This window comes from Osmia bicornis, chromosome 7 (genome assembly GCF_907164935.1).
Source record: "Osmia bicornis bicornis chromosome 7, iOsmBic2.1, whole genome shotgun sequence".
NCBI classification, from domain to species: domain Eukaryota; kingdom Metazoa; phylum Arthropoda; class Insecta; order Hymenoptera; family Megachilidae; genus Osmia; species Osmia bicornis.
The window spans coordinates 8,412,102-8,421,106 of NC_060222.1; positions in this window are offsets into that span (position 1 = coordinate 8,412,102).

Consider the following 9,005-nt stretch of genomic DNA (forward strand, 5'->3'; position numbering starts at 1 on the left):
AGAAAAAGTAGTTTTTGCCATATTTTTCCTATTTAATGGCATTCAAAAAATCTGAAAAAATTCTAGAATATTCTAGCCATGTGTCTCTATGATTGTGAATTTTTTCAGATTTTTCGGTTGCAAATCCTAGGCGTGAAAAATCAAAAACGCAAAAAAAAGGTGAAGAATTGAGATTTCGGGTAGAAGCTTTCAAGACACTAGATTTTTGTTTTTGCAGTAGTTAGATATTAGCATGACGGGTGTCCCCAATTTTTTTCAGATTTTTCATTCTGGTGCGTCAAACCGAAAAAAATCAAAAACCGATATTTTCGACATATTTCGTGTGATAACATGAGAAATATTTTCATTTTTCTACATTTCCTTTACACACTTACAAGGAGACCACACAGCAGTTGGGTCATCGATTTTGATATAACTTTTTCTGGTGAATCTTGATGAAAAATAAGTTGACCCGTGTTTGGACGTTTTCGTCAATACTTAATATTTAAAGAGATATTTAATATTTTAATTTTCTGATATCCTTAAGTATTAAATTGATAAAACGCTTATCGACAGCGGTGTTAGGGAAACGGATAAAGTAGTAGGCTTGTTGAACTACGCCGTCGTGAGTTCAAATCCTTTGAGGCTAAATCATTTTTTTCTACATTTTTTTAATTTCTGCTTTTTTTGTCCTGTTTCCTTGTTTTTTGTTTTTAATTTATTATAATTTTGTCATATGTATTATTTACAATTTACGGGGTGGTACACATCGTAAAACTTCAGTCAAATTTTGTAACTTTAATATCCGATAGATCGGTTTTTTTTTAATGTTAACCAAGTATGTTTTCCGGATAGTGTAAGAAAAGCAAAGTGCTCTTGCAATGCATCAGCTTTTATTAAATGTTCATATTGTCGAAAACACTTATGTTTTTCGTGTTTCTACGATATATATCATCCCATAAATTGTAAATAATACATATGACAAAATTATAATAAATTAAAAACAAAGAACAAGAATACAGAACAAAAAAAAAACAAAAAAAGGCAAAAAGAACAAAAAAAATGGAGAGAAAAAATGAATTACCCCCTACCGGGATTTGAACTCGCGACGGCGTAGTCCAACGAGCCTACTACTTACTTTACCCGTTTCCCTAACACAGCTGTTGATAAGCGCTTTACCAATTTAATATTTAAGGATATCAGAGAATTAAAATATTAAATATCTCTTTAAATATTGAGTATTGACGAAAACGGCCGAACACGGGTCAACTTATTTTTCATCAAGATTCACCAGAAAAAATTATATCAAAATCGATGACCCAACTGCTGTGAGGTCTCCTTGTTAGTGCATTATGTGATTTCTAACATTTTTGCACTGGATGCAGTAAAATCTGAATGGAGAGAGTGAAGTTATTGTAAATAATGATAAATTACGCACCTTATCCTCTAAAATAGTAGAAAGTTTTTCGACGTCGCCGATGGGTAAGTCGGTAAGGTGTCATTCGTCCTTCAACCTTCGTGCGAGGCGGACGTACCTAAGGGCCGTCGCAAGAAGTATAGTGACAAGTCGTGGTATATAAGTTGCTAGTATTAAGATCGGTACTTGTGCAAAACTGACCATTAGTGTAGTTATCACTATCGGTTAATTAATTATTTTATAGTGTAGTGGCAAATTAAATTATAATCAGTGGAAATTCATAAAATAGAAGAAATTCATTCAACCGCAAGGGGGTGTCCCCCTTCCTATCAGGATGTTTCACGGTCTTCTGGATTGTTAATCAAACAAGACGACATCTTAGACAATGGAAAAAAATTAGTGAATTTGCCAACTATTTCCAAAGAATCTAATATTAAAATATTGGACGATATCTTAGTTAGGGAATACATCACTGTGGTGAATAAACCAAAAAGGCTTACAAAAAGGCTTACAAAAAGACTGAATCCAACGCCGGCAATAATTGCAAGAAAGAAGAAGAAAAGTGCCTCGTTAGATAATACAAATGTTTCAAGAACAATGCCAGCCAAGCGAAAAAGTAAACAAAGTGGGAGTGATAGTGAGCACAAACCATCTTACGAAGAACTAATACAACAAAACAAAAAGCTAACGGAACTTACTGCAAAATTAATAAGACAATTAGAAGATAAAGACAAGCAGTTAAACGAGGACGGCCGGCAGTTCCGTGGTCCAGATGGTAAAAGCGAGGAAGATAGTTCCAAGTCGTCTCAGGCATTAATGGAAATAGAAGAAAATGCGAAAGAAGGTACGTCTTGGTCGAAGGTTTTGTCACCCAGGAGAAGAGGAAAGTTAACAGTTCCAAATATACCTGTCGAAGCCGGTCATAAAGCAGATCTCATTGTTAGCTCCTCTTCCCAACAATCTACACGTGCAGCCTTGGGTCCTCAGGTAGTGGGCCAAACGGATTTCCGAGGAAAAGGAAGCTCATCGCAGGTTAGGGAGTCTCTCAACCGAGTCGAGGATCGTAGAAAAAGTACCCAACCCCATACGGTCAGTCAAAATAGAAACGATTAGTTCCCAAGCGCGATTAACAATAAGCCGCCACCAATAACCCTACACGTGCAATCAGCGAAACCAATTATTGATATTTCAGCCAAGTCATTTAATGATTTTCTTATTAAGCGTATAAATCCAAATAAGTTTATTTTACAAACTAAAACTATTGAAAATTACAAAGAAGCATGTAATTTGCTAAAAAAAAATAACATTCAGTTTTTTACTTACACGCCTAAAGGCGAGAAAAATATCACTATTTTGCTCAAAGATTTGGAAGGCGATTTTGATGCTCAGGAGGTCCTTGAAGCGCTTAGGAATAAGAAGATTGATAGCTTAAATTTTATATCAGTTAAAAAATTTGTGACGAAAAGGTCGGTTGAAGGAGGCCGTAATCTTCCGATATTTTTAGTTCAGCTGTCGGCAAACAGCAATTGTGAAAATTTAAATAAAATCTTTACTACATACGATAATAAGGTGGGAAAAAATAGTTAAAAAGGACAGAATTCAGTGTAAGCGATGCCAGAGAATTGGGCATGTTGCGGTGAATTGCAATCTGGATTATCGCTGTGTAAAATGCAATATTCCTCACAATCCGGGTGAGTGTCCTCGCTCTCTGATTGAAAGTACACAAACAAACCCATACCGCGTGAATTGTAGGGAGTTTGGTCACCCTGCCTCCTATAGAGGTTGCCCAAAACTGCTCGAGTTCAAATCAAAAATTGAAGAGAAAAAAAGAATCATTAGAGATAACAGAGAAAAGAAAATCGCAGCATATAGCAGATGTGTTAAGAAGGACATCCAATATAGTCAAATTTTAGCTCATAACAATGTAACAAACAAAACACAGCAACAAGAAACAGTCACCCCCTACTCACAAAACATACACACACACTCAGACAACCACGTAACACTTCTTACAGACATAAAAAATATAATATCAGACACTATTGCTGCGCACATCGCTGAAATTCGCGAATCAATTGAAGCAAATTCTAATAAAATAAACATCATTGCAGAGACACTTGAATTACATATTTAACATTCGCTCTTCCATTCCATAATGCAACTGCGTCAAATAATCAGTATTTAAGTAGTTTAAAGATTATCGAGATTAATGTAAACTCTATTATCACGAACGAGAGAAGGGCCTCCCTGGTGGACTGTTTGAATAACCACTCGCAGGATATTGTTCTATTGTGTGAAACCAAACTGAATGCTGCGCATCGAGTTACCTTCAAAGATTATTACATTGTAAGAAATGATAGACCAAATGCTAAACAGGGTGGGGAGACCGCCATTATAATCAGAAAAAGTTTTAAATTTAAGACAATCAAAGCAAACCAATATATAAATACAGAGAATTTCGAAGTCACAATTATAAAAATTAAGTTACAAGATAATCAAAAATTATTCATAATTTCAGCATACGCATCGAGTACTGGTAAAAGGGAGTTTGTAACGGAATTAGGAAAATTGTTCGATACTTTGGAATTATACAAGCTCCACAACTTTTTTCTATTGGCAGGGGATTTAAATGCAAAACACACAGAATGGGATAATGTAACAAACAATAATAGAGGTTTAACGTTATTAAATTGGATAAATAATAATAAAATAACATATCGAGTGGCTCTTCTAAACACACGAGTCCCTTCTTACCCGAGAAGTGGCGCTTTTATCGATCTCTGCCTAGCTGATGAAAGAATTACTTTTAATAACACCGTGGAAAATAAATTAGATTCCTTTGAATACGATAGCGACCACAGAGCCGTCATCATGGATATATCGATAATGTCACTCAGCAGTCTAAATATAGAAGAACATACTTGCGTAGATAAATATAACTTTAGTAAAGCGGACTGGAATAAATTCTAAGAATTACTATCGGAGATGGAAATTAAAGAGCTAGTACGTGACAGAAATTTGACGACCCTAGAAATTGACGAACACTTAGCTACTATGGACAGAAATATTCGCTTGGCAATCGAGCACACAGTCCCGGCCATTTCGAGAATTATAACTCAACTGACAAATACTTAACCCCGCAAATTAAGAAACTTCGACAGCACAAAAGCAAATTAATAACTTCACTAAACAATTTAACAAGACTACACAGACAGGATGCATCTAACGACTTACTTATTGCCATGTTAAAAAAATCTCTACATAAAATCAGACAAAAAATTAAAAAGTTATTCCATCAATCAGTAAGCAACTACTGGAGGGGTAAAATCACAGGAATTGCTTTACAAAAATCTAATGAGCTCTTTCCTGCTATTAATAAGCTATTTAGACAAAAAGAAAGCCTTACAATAGACACAATTCAAATCCCGAATCAGGACAAACATCTCTTGGATAATGCAGATATAAGTCATGTTAACTTGCGTCTGGACCCTGAAGGTAATTTTACAATTACTGATATTAATGAAAAGCTTAATGTACTTGGGGCTCATTTTGAGCGAGTTCACACCCAAAACGATAACATGGGCAAGCCTCAATTGTGTAACTTAGTCTCCCAAAAAATATTAAATTTAGAACGTGAGATAGAACAAGATAAAATAGACGGGAAAGCCATAACAAATTTTTCTGATTGTAATCTAGCAACTGATCCTAATGCAGAAGGAATTTCGGAAAACTATTTCACATCAACGGCTAAGTTATGTATTAAATTTAAGAAACTCAATAATAAAAAATCGGCGAGCTTTGATGGAATCCCGAACATTGTTTTAAAGAATTTACCTCCCTTCTATATAGCTTATTATGCAGCAATATTTAATAATTGTTTGAACCTCTATTATTTTACTAAGATGTGGAAAACAGCTAAATTAATTGCCATAAAGAAAAAAGATAAGAAGGGCAGTGACCCCTCAAGTTACCGGCCCATAAGTTTACTTCCCAATATCAGCAAAGTGTTCGAAACAGTTATCAATGACAGTTTAATCTCCTTTTGTAAAGAATTCCATATTATACCAGATACGCAGTACGGTTTTCGACATAAACATTCCACAATTCACGCGACCTCCAAATTTACTTCTGATATTTGTTCGGCAAGGAACTCGGGCGACTGTGTTGGTGCAGCGTTTATTGACTTGGAGAAGGCATTTGATACGGTTTGGCTGGATGGTCTTTTTTTTAAATTACTGATAAAAAAATTCCCACCGAATCTCATAAAAATGTTATGGGTCATGTTACATGGTAAGGAATTTGTTGTAACCGAAGGTTCAAACATCTCAACCAAAGCCTTTAAAATTAAAAACGGCCTTCAACAGGGCACGGTTAATTCCCCCATCCTGTTTAGTATTTATCTAAGCGATCTTTTGCATATGTTCGGTCTGAATGTGGATAAAAAGAAATTCGCAATTGCATTTGCCGACGACTTACTGATATATGTATGTGATAATAAACCGTCATTAATACAGGAAAAACTACAGCAATTATTCAATCAAATAAAAGATTACTTTCACACATGGAAACAAAAAATAAATGTTCACAAGTGCGAAACGATATTATTCAGGCCGTATGTTTCCAGTCGGTCGGATGCGAATAGCGATGTTCGTAAACATCATAAGCACTTTCATCTCTGTGATCCAAGCGATAACAATTTAATCATTCCGCACAAAGACGTGGTGAGATATCTGGGGGTTTACCTAGACTTTCACTTAAATTTTAAACAACACGTACAGATCCAAATTAAGAAGGCACAAAAGATCTTTTCCAGCCTCAAAAAATTATTTTACTCAAAAGACTTGGATCGGAGGGTGAAGATCCTCTGCTATAAAACCTTGATAAGGCCAATAATTACCTATGGTTGTCCAATCTGGTTTAACATCAATGCTAGCGTCATGGAAAGAATAAGGTTATTTGAGAGGAAATGCATTCGGGCATGTATGAATATGTATAGATCACCAGAATCAAATTACACTAAATATATTAGCACCACTAAACTATACGATGCGGCTCAAGTGTCCAGAATAGACTTGTTTATGTTAAAACTTATAAGAGGGCACTGGGCAAGTATTCTACATATAACTAGCAATGACCTGATATATAGTTCGTTATACCCAAATCCAATGTATTTCGACAAATCAATGGAATCCGGCTATATTCCCCCGAAAGCTTTCATATATCTGGATAATGAAGGATTTAAAATAAGCGCTTTAACCGGGACATGGTTTGCGCAAAGCGTTATAAATATTACCGTAAGTTGTCGATTAATATGCTATGTCATGATGATGAATTGCCCTCGACAAAGATTTCTGGAAAAGGAGCTGAATATTTCATCATGCACAGCAGTTGATTGGGTGAACTTTTGCCGAGAGGTAATTAATTTATTTCCTAATGATTTTATTCGTAAATCTACATATATAATATTGAATACAACAATGTGGCATTTTAGCTCATGAATAAATGGTTGATGTGCAAACAAAATCCAATTGGTGGAAATGGAATCATCGTCGAAATTGATGAAGCTAAATTCGGACGTCGAAAATACCATCGTGGACGATTGATCACAGAACAATGGCTCTTTGGTGGTATACAACGGGGCACGAAAAATATGTTTGTCGTGCCAGTTGTATCTCGTAGTGCAGAAATGCTACTATTCTTAATCGAAAAATACATTGCTCCTGGGTCGATAATCTACAGCGATTGTTGGAAAGCTTATAAGAAAATCGATAAAAAAATATATCAACATAGCGTAGTTAACCATTCTGAAAATTTTGTTCATCCAAATACGGGTATCCATACCCAAAACATAGAACGCTTATGGAGAGATATTCGCGGAGGTATTCCACAATATGGTCGTATAGAATACCATTTTCACCATTATTTAGCAGAATTTATATTTAAAAAAACATACGATTTCAACGAACGGTTGGATGCATTTTTTGAAATAATGTCTACTATGTACCCTTTAACGGAAAATATAAATGAATAAATGAATAAAATTTATTATTATTATTGAAACCATACATAGATGTGATAGGTTAGGTTAGATGATATATTTAAATCCGGCCGCCGTACGGCGCCCGGCAACGCTTTCTCCAAATGATAGTGTTGTTTAAATAATAACGAAAGAGTTGCCAGTGTTAAGTTGGCAACATTAAAGCCCTTTTCTATATTCACAGTTGGTTGAACTGCTGTATACTACGGAAACGGAAATAAAAAGTCTTTTTTATCTGATCACTATCATGGTAAAAAGAACAGAGGATCTCACGTGTTCTTACTAAATAAAATCCTTGTCCATCTACAAATATCTAAGCTAAATGACTTTTAAAAGTATAAAACTAACAAAATAACAGGTTATGGGCCCAGATTTCGAACCAGTTCCACTAAACTAAAAGAGATATAATTTAAAAAAAAAAAGTGCAAAGTGTGTGCAATAAGTGACGCCATGGCCGAAGAGTCTGAGATAATTAGTATCCAAAAATTAAAAAACCATGCTACATATCCCATGTGGGAACTTGAAATAGAAACCCTTTTTGAGGGCAGAAATCTGCTGGAAATAGTCGACGGCAATGATACTCTAAACCCCGATGCATCTGAAAAGGTTAAAAAGGAATGGAAAACAAAGGATGCAAAGGCAAGAGGATTCATATTAAGAACCATAGACCCAGCAATAAAAGTTCATATTCTAACTAAGAAGACCTCGAAGGACATGTTCGACGCGCTCAAGAAAATTTACAAAAGAGATACGGCTCAAACCAAACAACAATTGATGACCGAGTTTCTCAACTTCAAATGGAACAAGAACGTGAATCTTATGCAGAATCTGAGCTCCATAAGAAACATGGCTTTCAGATTAATAACTGCAGAAGAAAATGTCAGTGACGACATGGTAATTACAAAAATATTGTTGTCTCTACCTGATTCGTACAAGCATTTTCCAACTGCTTGGAACTGTATGCCACCTACGGAGAAAAATATTGAGAATCTACAAGCCAAACTGTGCATCGAAGAAGAAAGACTCAAGAAAGAAGAACCGATTGTGGCCTTCAATACGGAAAAAAGAATAAAAAACAAACAAGGTGTCAAATCAAACCAAAACTTTAAGCAAAAACCCTGTGGCATCTGTAAAAGAACAAACCACAAAGAGGAAAATTGCTTCAGTAAAAAATATGAATTTAGAAATGACTATCCTGCCTGCAAGTGGTGCACTAGAACAAACCATCCTGAAAAATACTGCAGATGGAGGAAAGATCATGAAGAAAGGAAACAAGAAAGTAAAAAACATAAGGAGAACTGCATTGCAGAAACTGAAAGTGAAAGAGTATGTTTCCATGCAGAACACATAAAGACACAAATAAATCCATTCTGGGTCGACAGTGCGTGCACAGCACATATGACTGACAATGAAGAAAATCTGACTGAGAAATGGGAGACTGATCCAGTCACTATAAAAGTGGCAAAGAAAGGAAATACAATGATCTCTACCACAGAAGGTAAAATTGAGACTGATAATATTATTTTTAATAATGTAACTTATGCTCCTGAACTGTCAAGAAACCTCCTGTCA